Genomic DNA, 12758 nt, shown 5'->3' on the forward strand with positions numbered 1-12758 from the left:
ATTTAGTGGTTTTCCCTACTTTCTTCAATTTCAGTCTGAATTTGGTAATAAGGAGTTCATGATCTGAGCGACAGTCAGCTCCCAGTCTTGTTTTTGTTGACTGTATAGAGCTTTTCCATCTTTGGCTGCAAGGAATATAATCAATCTGATTTTGGTATTGACCGTCTGGTGATGTCCATGTGTAGAGTCTTCTCTTGTAGTGTTGGAAGAGGGTGTTTGCTATGACCAGCGTGTTCTCTTGGCAAAATTCTGTTAGCCTTTGTCCTGCTTCATTTTGTACTCTAAGGCCAAACTTGCCTGTTCCTCCAGGTATCTCTTGACTTCCTACTTTTGCATTCCAATCTCCTAAGATGAAAAGGACATCTTTTTTTGGTGTTAGTTCTAGAAAGTCTTATAGATCATCATAGAACTGTTTAACTTCAGCTTCTTCAGCATTAGTGATTGGGGAATGCACTTGGATTACTGTGATATTGAATGGTTTGCCTTGGAAACGAACAGAGATCATTCTGTTGTCTTTGAGATTGCACCCAAGTACTGCATTCTGGACTCTTTTGTTGACTATAGGGCTACTCCATTTCTTCTAAGGGATTCTTGCCAACAGTAGATATAATGGTCATCTGAATTAAATTCACCCCTTCCAGTCCATTTTAGTTCACTGATTCCTAAAATGTTGATATACACTCTTGCCATCTCCTGTTTCACTACTTCCAATTTGCCTTGATTCATGGACCTAACATTTCAGGTTCCTATGCAATATTGTTCTTTATAGCATTTGGCTTTACTTCCATCACCAGTCACATCTACAACTGGGTGTTGTTTTTACTTTGGCTCCATCTCTTCATTCTTTCTGGAGTTATTTCTCCACTCTTTTCCAGTAGCATATTGGACACCTACTGACCTGGGGAGTTCATCTTTCACTGTCAACTATGAGCCATGCTGTGTAGGGCCACCCAAGATGGATGGGTCATGGTGGAGAGTTCTGACAAAACGTGGTCCACTGGGGAAGGGTATGGCAAACCACTTCAGTATTCTTGCCTTGAGAACCTCATGAACAGTATGAAAAGGGTTGGAAGTGGGGTTTAGGAACACCTACCACAATACCTTGGTAGCTATCACCACTCACACACACTGAGACAGAGACAAACACACACACACTGAGAGAGAGACTTCCACGCTGAGAGACAGAAACACACACTGAGAGAAAAACACACACTGAGAGACATACACACTGAGAGAGACACAGACCCTGAGAAACATACAGTGACACATAAATACACACACACTGAAAGACACACACACACACTGAGAGACATACACTTACAGAGAGAGACACATACACACTTAGAGAAACACACACACACAGAAAGACATGCACACTGCAAGAGTGACACAAACACTGAGAGACACACAGAGACACACACTCACACACACACACACACACACACACACACACACTGAGAAACATATACATACAGAGAGAGACACACACACACTGAGAACCTGGAATGTTAAGTCCATGAATCAAGGCAAATTGGAAGTAATGAAACAGGAGATGGCAAGAGTGTATATCAACATTTTAGGAATCAGTGAACTAAAATGGACTGGAAGGGGTGAATTTAATTCAGATGACCATTATATCTACTGTTGGCAAGAATCCCTTAGAAGAAATGGAGTAGCCCTATAGTCAACAAAAGAGTCCAGAATGCAGTACTTGGGTGCAATCTCAAAAACAACAGAATGATCTCTATTAGTTTCCTTGGGCTCCCAAGCTGGTCTGGAGCTTCCTAGGACCATGAATATAATCAAGGATGAGGGAAGCTGTTTTGTATGAAGAGGCGTTCAGAGGATCCACTTTAAGCCAAGCCAGTTTTGAGTTCAAAGGAAGCTTGAAGATGAAGTTTCCAAGTTGCTTAGTAGTAGATGGTGGTGGGTGCATTCCAGACTGGCCAATTTTATAGTACCAAGATTCAGTGATTCAGATAACTATTTAAGTTTATATATAGCAGAGTTATTTTTTTTAAGAAGGTAGTAATTTTATGATCTCAACATGGATGTGCTTTCCTTCCTGCCAGAAACTAGGGGTACCAGGCGAGCAAGGAAGAAGTTTTTATTGATGTCCTAATGAGGGGGTTGCACAGACATCCACTTATGAAAGTTGCATTCATATCCATATATGTGAATATATAGCTCATCCATTAAAGTGTAATTATGTACTTATACAAAGTGATACAGATATTAATTCATAGACTTGGTCTTACATGTAGGTAACCACCTACATGTTGTGCTCTAAAGGGTGATTAAAAGTCTCCCTGCTCCCTGATGTCCCCTTAGCAATCTGCATTAATTTATGACATTCCCACTGCTAATGTTACTTCTTTGAAGGAAGAGTTAGCTGCAGAAGACCCATGTTAAAATGCAACAGGATCTTTAGAAGAGGACTGACAGAAGAGTGGGATGCAAAGGTCTATAATGCAGGCAGAGAGGGCAAACCTGAGAAGAAAGCCATGAAAGCAGCCTTGGAGAGTGCCACATGAGGTGCCATGAGAACTCCAGACACCAAGGAGGATCAGTGACAAAGAGTGCAGGGAGGGAGAGAAGAGTGGAAGCATTAGAAGATGAAATTGACCATACCACAGAGTTGTGATGGCTCTGTAAAAGTACCAACAATACACATACTGTACATTAAAGATTACTCTATCAGAAAATTTAATTTAAAAGAAATTAAGTCCCATATTTTATGAAAGGCATCTAATTTCCCTAGCATTAGTATGTTGTTGAAAAATGATTCGGCTGAGACAAAGGTTGCAAATCAGGTATTACCGGAAAACAAGAGTAGAAGTGGGAAAACTGGTTTATCACCCAAGGTTCAGGACTCCAGTGCAAACTAAGAGAGACATCTTTACCATCATCTGCATCCTCATCAAACCAGTTATTAAATACCTCTTGGTACACGAGTGGTAGCAAATAAGCATAGTCAGGATCCTCTGCCCTTATGCAATTTCTAATGGTGCAGAAATACAGTAAACAAATTCAGAACTTGAAACACTGATACCTGACATTAATATAAGGAGTTACATATTTTCACTGAGTGTAAATAAGAAGGTAAGTGCGTTTGCCAGAGAGTTGAGCAAAGGAGCTTTAATAGGAAGTTATTGACACTTTTCCAAGGCTTCTCTGGTAGAGATAGACTTTCAAAAGCTGTTTAAATAATGGGAAAAATGAAAATCATAGAAAGGGATTCAGTATATTTTAGTAGAAATTCAGAGATGGGCAGTAAATGAATAAGTAAATGACATCTTTTAGGATTTGAAATAGCTCAACTGGAATTCCATCACCTCCACTAGCTTTGTTCGTAGTGATACTTTCTAAGGCCCACCTGACTTCACATTCCAGGATGTCTGGCTCTAGATGAGTGATCACACCATTGTGATTATCTCGGTCATGAAATTCTTTTTTGTACAGTTCTTCTGAGTATTCTTGCCACCTCTTCTTAATATCTTCTGCTTCTGTTAGGTCCATACCATTTCTGTCCTTTATTGTGCCCAATTTTGCATGAAATGTTCCCTTGATGTCTAATTTTCTTGAAGAGATCTCTAGTCTTTCCCATTCTATTGTTTTCCTCTATTTCTTTACATTGATCACTGGGAAAGGCTTTCTTACCTCTCCTTGCTATTCTTTGGAAATCCACATTCAAATGGGTATATCTTTCCTTTTCTCCTTTGCCTTTTGCTTCTCTTCTTTTCACAGCTCTTTGTAAGGCCTCCTCAGACAACCATTTTGCCTTTCTGCATTTCTTTTCCTTGGGGATGATCTTGATCACTGCCTCCTGTACAATGTCATGAATCTCTGTCCATTTCTTCTGGTATTCTGTGTATCAGATCTAATCCTTTGAATCATTTGTACACCTCCACTGTATAATCATAAAGGATTTGATTTAGATCATACCTGAATGGTCTAGTGGTTTTCCCTACTTTCTTCAATTTCAGTCTGAATTTGGCAATAAGGAGTTCATGATCTGAGCCACAGTCAGCTCCCGGTCTTGTTTTTGCTGACTGTATAGAGCTTTTCCATCTTTGGCTGCAAAGAATACAATCAATCTGATTTTGGTATTGACCATCTGTTGATATCCATGTGTAGAGTCTTGTGTTGTTGGAAGAGGATGTTTGCTAAAACTGGAAAAGGTCAGTTTTCATTCCAGTCCCAAAGAAAGGCAATGCCAAAGAATTCTCAAACTGCACTCAATTGCACTTATCTGGCACAGTAGCAAAATAATGCTCAAAATTCTCCAAGCCAGGCTTCAACAGTACGTGAACCATGAAATTCCAGATGTTCAAGTTGGATTTAGAAAAGGCAGAGGAACCAGAGATCAAATTGCCAACATCTGCTGGATCATTGAAAAAGCAAGAGAGTTCCAGAAAAACATCTACTTCTGCTTTATTGACTATGCCAAAGACTTTGACTGTGTAGATCACAACAGACTGTGGAAAATTCTTAAAAAGATGGGAGCACCAGACCACCTGACCTGCCTCCTGAGAAATCTGTATGCAGGTCAAGAAGCAACAGTTAGAACTGGACATGGAGCAACAGACAGGTTCCAAATTGGGAAAGGAGTACATCAAGGCTGTATATTGTCATGCTGCTTATTTAACTTATATGCAGAGTACATCATGAGAAGTGCTGGACTGGATGAAACACAAGCTGGAATCAAGATTGCCAGGAGAAATATCAGTAACCTCAGATATGCAGATGATACCACCCTTATGGCAGAAAGCAAAGAACTAAAGAGCCTCTTGATGAAAGTGAAAGAGGAGAATAAAAAAGTTGGCTTAGAACTCAACATTCAGAAAACTAAGATCATGGCATCTGGTCTCATCATCTCATGGCAAATAGATGGGGAAACAACGGAAACAGTGACAGACTTTATTTTTCTGGGCTCCAAAATCACTGCAGATGGTGACTGTAGCCATGAAATCAAAAGACACTCCTTTGAAGGAAAGTTATGACCAACCTAGACAGCATATTAAAAAACAGAGACATTACTTTGCCAACAAAGGTCTGTCTAATCAAAGCTATGGTTTTCCCATTAGTCATGTATGGATGTGAGGGTTAGACTGTAAAGAAAGCTGAGCACCAGGGAACTGATGCTTTTGAACTGTGGTGTTGGAAAAGACTCTTGAGAGTCTCTTGGACTGCAAGGAGATCCAACCAGTCCATCCTAAAGGAAATCAGTCTTGAATATCCATTGAAAGGACTGATGGTGAAGCTGAAACTCGAATACTTTGGCCACGTGATGTGAAGAACTGACTCATTGAAAAAGACCCTGATGCTGGGAAAGATTGAATGGGGGAGGAGAGGTGGACGACAGAGAATGAGATGGTTGGATGACATCACTGACTCAATGGACATGAATTTGAGTAATCTCCAGGAGTTGTTGATGGACAGGGAAGCCTGGTGTGCTGCAGTCCATGAGGACACAAAGAGTCAGACAGTACTGAGCAACTGAACTGAACAGAAGTGACATCTGTTAAGGATCTCTGTTCCCTTAACCTCACAATTTTTTGAGGCAACATTGACTAGAGGGATGCCCATGGTCTTCCTCCTTGACCCTCCCTTATGCCCTACCAAGTGTAGAAAGTTTTATCTGCCATGAAAGTTTTTTTTTCTGCCATGAGCCGTATGAGATCACCGTGGAACCACACAGCAGGGCTCCTCACTTGCTTCACGCAGGGCATGTCATTCATTCACACAAGCATACCATAGAGTTAGTAAAGCACAGCAGAAAACATGTTCGCTAAGAGAACAAAGAACTAGAGCTCCAAGCATCCTTACCTTGTCCTGAAGGATCCCTGATGAGCCCCAAGATGAAAGATTGTTGAATCACGACGCCGGGATTCTTGGCCCCCAGAGGAGAAGAATTCAATCCAGGGCCAGAGATGAGGCTTGATCGCTCAGAGCTTTTGTGTAATAAAGTTTTATTAAAGTATAAAGGAGATAGAGTAATGAGTTTTTGAGAAGAGACTGAGAGTGCTCTGCTGTGCCATTTCTACGTCTTCTGTTTAAGGATTTTAGTGTGATCTTCTCTTAGCTTATGGGAGAAGGCCTGAGCTTATCTCCCTGAACCAGTGACTAGATGAATCAAGATCCCTAATTCACAGCTGGAAGGAGGTATTAGAAAAACAGTTGAGGTCCCACATCTCAGCTATGTCTTCCAACCCAGTTTTGTAACTGTTATTTTCATCTCCCGTCTGACTCTGGTGTTTGTCTCAGTTGCTAGAAAGAGGGAAAGAGCTGTTATTGATTGTTCTCCTTAAACCCAGCAGAACAATGATTAAATTTGTCAGGGAGAAGTAGAGAGGGATGGTGAGAACAGAAATAAAACTCAGAAACTTCATGAAGAAGCTCAGACTTCACTACCTTCCATTTTTCTTACAATAGTCATCATGAAGATATGCTTCTCAAACTGTCTATGGTGAAAGACCAGTGTTTTTTTCTTTTTTCAAAAATTCCAATCCATCATGGAACGGACGCTTTTAAAAAAGAAAATTAGTCTATCAACAAATAGGTGAACTAATAAAGAAGACGTGATATTACTCAGCCATAAGAAAGAATGAAAGATTTCCATTTGTAACAACACAGATGGACATGGAGGGCATTAGGCTAAGTGAAATAAATCAGAGAGAGACAAATACTGTATGATATCACTTATATGTGGAACCTAAAAAATACAACAAACTAGTGAACATAACAAAACAGAAGCAGACTCACAGATTTTGAGAACAAATTAGTGGTTACCAGTGGGGGTGGGGGAGGGGCAGTATAGGGGCAGAGGAGGTACAAACTACTATGTATAAAGTAAATAAGCTACAAAGATATATTATTCAGCATAAGAAATATAGCCAATATTGTGTACTAACCATAAATGGAGTATAACCTTAAAACAATGTGAATCACTATATTGTACACATGAAACATATAACACATCAACTAGATCTCAATCAAAATACAATAAGAATGAATTACTATAAAATGATATTAGATAAAAACCAAAGACAGAAAATGCAAGCCCTCAATATTTAATAATTAGGTCCAACAAACATAAAAATTACTGTCACATTGCTCTAATTGTTTATAAAAGCTAGGTCTTAATTTCTGACTTATTGCAGATGAGTAGCAAGCAGTCCATGAACCACCACTAGCCTGTAGCCCATGCTTTTTTAGTAATGTTGATCTGGTCCACTGAGTATAGTGGTTAAGAGCACAAGTTCTGCCAACACACTTTGAAATTCCAATGAATGACTGGTGGAGTTAATATTAATGCCTCCCCCAAAGAGTTCGTATGAGGATTAAATGGGAATTTGTGTAAAGTACTTGACTGTGTCAAGCCTCTTATAACAGTTCAATAAATCTTATTTTTATTCTGGACCAATATTCACGTTGAGTGGTAGGTTTCTGCTTAATGTTTCAGAAGAGGCCTAAATGGGTGTAAATATCCCTAAGATGTGTCCTTTGGGTGAGTCAGATTGCATTATCAATTGTGCTGTGTAGGGATATTTACACCCATTTAGGCCTCTTCTGAAACATTAAACAGAAACCTAGTCAAAATCGTAGTCATAAGTAGCCATAAATAGTCATAGCCAAAGGTGTACGCTAGCCTCAGCATATCATTGTGTCTGTTTCCAGTAATATTTGCAATGTTTGCTAGTGCTGCCTAATACTCTCTCCTAAAATATTGGTTCTATTTTCCATGAGAAAAGTAGTCTTGGAGGGCATGCATGGAACTAGAACAACTCAGGTTTCAGGGGTAGGGGTGAGTTGGGGGTGCCCTGGAGCCTACAATGTATCTGACTGAGTTGGGTCAGGAAGCAGAGTGTGCCAAATGGCCTTGTAACAGGGTCTTGTAACAGAGAGATTTGTTTTTGTCAGAAAAGCAGCTGACTGATCCAACTGCCCCCCCATCCCCCTTTCTTGGTATTTCCGATTCTGCAGTCTTTTGGTGCCAGCTAAATCCACCTCATTATAAAAGAAAGTAATAAAGTATAAAAAAGTAATAAAGCTACACCCAAGAGGCATAGAACATTAACTGGTTGTTTCCCCATATCAAACAAACAAACATGCTTTTCAGAAAGGCAGAGCTAATGAAAGGCTGATTCACTTTCACTGTTCCGGTCTGTTCACTCTGTAGGGCCAAAGCTGAGGTGGTTTGGGTCATGGGGGCTGTTTAGAACGTGGCTCTGGCTTTACCTGGCCACCGAGTTTCCTGCTCTATGGAGAACTGAACTGATTTTCTTTTTTCCAGTTTGATCTGGTAAAACTACAAGTTTCATGTTCCAAATTTACTTCAAGGCACTGTAGAGTTGATTCCTGAGTGGTTATAAAGGGAATGCTATCTACTGAGCCAGGTGAACCAAAATTCTCAGAAATTAAGTTTTTTTTAAGATTTATTTTGATGTGGACCATTTTAAAAGTCTTTATTGAATTTGTTACAGTATTGTTTCTGTATTATGTGTTTGTTTGTTTGTTTTTTTGGCCATGAGGCATGTGGGATCTTAGCTCCATGATGAGGGACTAAACCCACACCCCCTGCATTGGAAGGCAAAGTCTTAACCACTGGATCACCAGGGAAGTCCCTAAATTTGTTTTTTAACAGAGGGAATAAACCCAATGACATTTGAGGGCCAGTGTGTGTGTGTGCTGGTGCTGCTGCTAAGTCTCTTCAGTAGTGTCCGACTCTGTTGGACCCCATAGACAGCAGCCCACCAGGCTCCCCCTTCCTTAGGATTCTCCAGGCAAGAACACTGGAGTGGGTTGCCATTTCCTTCTCCAATACATGAAAGTGAAAAGTGAAAGTGAAGTTGCTCAGTCATGTCAACTCATCGCAACCCCATGGACTGCAGCCTACCAGGCTTCCCTGTCCATGGGATTTTCCAGGCAAGAGTACTGGAGTGGGTTGCCATTGCCTTCTCCAGTGTGTGTGTATAGTAGAGTGATATTTTAAAGTCAGGCCTTCAACAGGTATTTTATGTTCCTTTCTGAACTTAATGCTTGTGAAGCCCCATGAATTCTCACCAATGGCAGAGAAGAGGACCTAAGACTACCAGAGGGAAGGAGATTTGTCACATTGCTATACTAAAAGGAAACCTGAGTGATGAGTAAGACATTTCCCCCTAGAGGCAAGACCATCTGGCAGGTCCTTGACAGAACTGAATACAAAGAATGTTAATGATCAAATCCTCCTTCAAAATTAAAAGCCATTCTTGTTTCTCAGCTAATGAGCAAAAAAGTACATATTTACCTGCAAATGCCTGTCTTACTGTTCTTGAATTTTTTGAGATGAATGGGGAAGACTGCTATTTTAACATTTGAATAAATTACTTTCTCGTTGAAATGATCCACTTCCTGGTGGGAACCCTCACCTGGGAAACTGAAGCTTTATAGTCAGATATTCAGATTCAATTAAAGAGACAATGAGAAATAATGGAAACGTCATTTAAGAGGAAGTCACTCTTTCGATAAAGCAGAACCAAAGACTCTCCCCCAGAAGGCCTCTCATTTCCTTATATCGTGTTCTGAAAAGGCATAGTGTACAGTAGTCACTAGTGGCTTCCTTTGTGGCTCAGAAGGTAAAAAATCTGCCTGCAATGCAGGAGACCTGGGTTTGATCCCTGGGTTGGGAAGATCCCCTGAAGGGAATGGCTACCTACTTCTGTATTCTTGCCTGGAGAATCCCATGGACAGAGCAGCCTGGTGGACCACAGTCCATGGAATTGCAAAGAGTCAGACATGACTGAGCTACTAACACTTAACTTACTCAGTGAATGAAAACACCTTGGTTCTGATCCAATGGAATCCTTGGATAGCCAGGGCCACAGTGAGAAAACACTGGGCTAACATAATCCTGGTAACCTAGAGCTGGCAAGCACACTGTAGAAGCCACTGATGTTCCATGGCATTTAGCCCCCACCTACACCCCCAAATTCCATCTGTCATAGATGATTCACCTGTGTTCCTCCCACCATTAGAGTTTTATTTATTTATTTTTTGGTTCATTCATTTATGACTGTGTGACCCCATAGATGGCAGCCCCCCAGGCTCCCCTGTCCCTTGGATTCTCCAGGCAAGAACACTGGAGTGGGTTGCCATTTCCTTCTCCAATGCATGAAAGTGAAAAGTGAAAGTGAAGTTGCTCAGTCGTGTCCGACTCCCAGCGACCCCGTGGACTGCAGCCTACCAGGCTCCTCCGTCCATGGGATTTTTCAGGCAAGAGTGCTGGAGTGGGGTGCCATTGCCTTCTCTACTAAAGACTTTCTAGCCTGTCTTTATTTGAGGCTGGCAGCCTACTCGGGAAGAGTCAATGGTTTTTGTTTTGGACTTTCTAAAGTCCTCTGAGATCTAATCCAGACCTCCAATAAGATTCCTAAACTGTCACAGTTTCCTGGTATCCTCAAGATTCTTGAACTGGCCTAAGTGCAGGATGACACTTCTACATATAATTACTGTGTTATAAAGGATTCTAAACCTTACTTGGCTTCCAGAGGAAATTTAAGAATGTCTTAAGCCATCCTTAGACCCAAGGATTTGGGATGAGTTTATTCAGTAGTCTAAAATCAGTTTTGGAGCAGCAAGGCACTGTGCTACTAGGGTAGAGAGAGAAAGGATGCCTATTATACTTAACACTTGATTAATACTTTACAGTTTTCAATGTGTTTTAATACTGTCTCATTAATTCCTCCCAAGCTGTGAGGTGAGGGTGTGGGTATTCCCATAAGGAAACTGAAGTCAGAAGATTAAGCAACTTCCTCAAATGTACTATTCCAAACCCTTTCAACTGGAAAGGTAACTTGAACACAAAAGTGGATTTGCTTGTTCACATAACTCTGTGGTACCTGGCAGAACTGAAGGGGAAAAAGTTGCCAGGAACCAGGCTTCAGATGTTGAAATAAAAGCTCAACATTGCCAGAAATTTCTCTCTAATCACCGTTATTTCTTCTTGTCTCAGTTTGGATTCCTTCTATATACAGGCTGTCTTTATATGTTGGGAAAGATTGTGGGTAATAGCCCCAATCATATGCCTCTAACAGCTCATTATCAAAGTGACAAGTACCTGTACTTCAGATAATTTAGGGTAAGGATTCCAGTTTGCTTAGCCTTGGTCATTCGCCCTATCCCTTGGACCAATTACCATTGATGCAGTGCTATGGTTGGGCCAGGCCTAGATCACATGCCCATTCTGATAGTGTGGGGTTGAGAGTAGAGCACTTGATTAACCACTTCACCAGGAAGGCAAGGAATGGGGAGAGGGTTCTCTAAAGGGAAGGGGATGATGTTATTCGGCAAAGAACAATGGGGAAGTATGTGGGGTAGACAAAAACCACAACTACCACTGCTGACTACACCAATATTCTGGAAAATGCAGGTCACTCTTTCCAAAATACCATACTAGGAGAGAGTAAGGAGAAACAAATTGGGTGAACACACAGGAGAATGTTTCAGGAATTTTGGAAGGCTATCTTAGAGCCCTTAGTCATTATTTTTGAGAAGTCATAAAGAAGAGATAGGCCTGGAGATATGAAAAGTTTGTGTACAACGCATAATTGAAAAGAGGAAACTTGTCTTGATAAGAGTCATGCTTGTCAAGTTAAGAGAGCAACAGTTTTCAAATATTTTGGTGTGAAGAGCCTCTCACATTCTTAGAAATTATTGAGGACCCCAAAGGTATTGTTTGTGTGAGTTATAGCTATCCATGTTGATCAAATTAGAAAGTAAAACTAAGACATTTAAAAGTTAAAATAATAATGAATCACATGTTAAAAATAACATTTTAATGAAAAGTAATTATAATTGCTGCTGCTTCATCACATATATTCCTAAGCAAACTGGCATTTCTTTTTCTGAAAGTGGATGGTGGTAAAGAATACAATGACTAGTAATATAGTTTTGTGCCTCTGCCTTGATTCACACTAACACACCAGATGTTTTACTCACCACTGCTTTTCACCATCAGTACAAATGCCAACACTCCAGGAAAAGCAAACCATACTTTAGTATTATTATGAAAGTAATTTTGACCTCTCTAATGCCCCCAAAGGTTCATGGAAACCCCCAAGCATCTGTGAACTATACTTTGAGAATCAGAATTGCTACAGGAGAGGAGATTGTCCAATAATCCATTTACTCCTTAGATTAGCAACAAGTACTGTATAGCAATCAGCCCAGCTTTATATAAAGTAAGTCATTTCATGACATTTTAATTTCCTTCTTTCATAGAAAAATAGGCCAAGGAGTTAAGAGTGAAACAGTATCATTGTAATAATGTCACTTTGAAATAGTTTAAAAGCCTTGTTAGATTTTCACAGTCATCAGCATCAAAAAATATTTGTCAAGCTTGCACTTCCCTAGAATAAAGCTCTGTTTCTCTTAAAGATTTAAAAATGTAAGCTAGAATGTACTGACAGAGTTTCCCACAGGAATAAATGTGTAGGAGAAGCAGGTAACAAACCAAAAAGAAGGGCTCATATTTAAACAGTTGAATTTATATATCAAATACTCAGATCTAATCTATAGTCACAGTCTTGCCCATGATAGCACCATCGATGGCTAGTCATGTAGACTTGTCAATATGAACAGCACAAAGGGACTACATCTATCTGGAGGCTCACATCCCAAAAAAAGAGACTCTCAGTGCTTCTTTATTAAAACCTGGAAGTGATGTGAAACATAGTGTTTCACAGGCAGAGCCCTGGGAATGGTATATCAAATCC

The sequence above is a fragment of the Ovis aries genome, chromosome X (assembly GCF_016772045.2).
Source record: "Ovis aries strain OAR_USU_Benz2616 breed Rambouillet chromosome X, ARS-UI_Ramb_v3.0, whole genome shotgun sequence".
Lineage (NCBI taxonomy): Eukaryota > Metazoa > Chordata > Mammalia > Artiodactyla > Bovidae > Ovis > Ovis aries.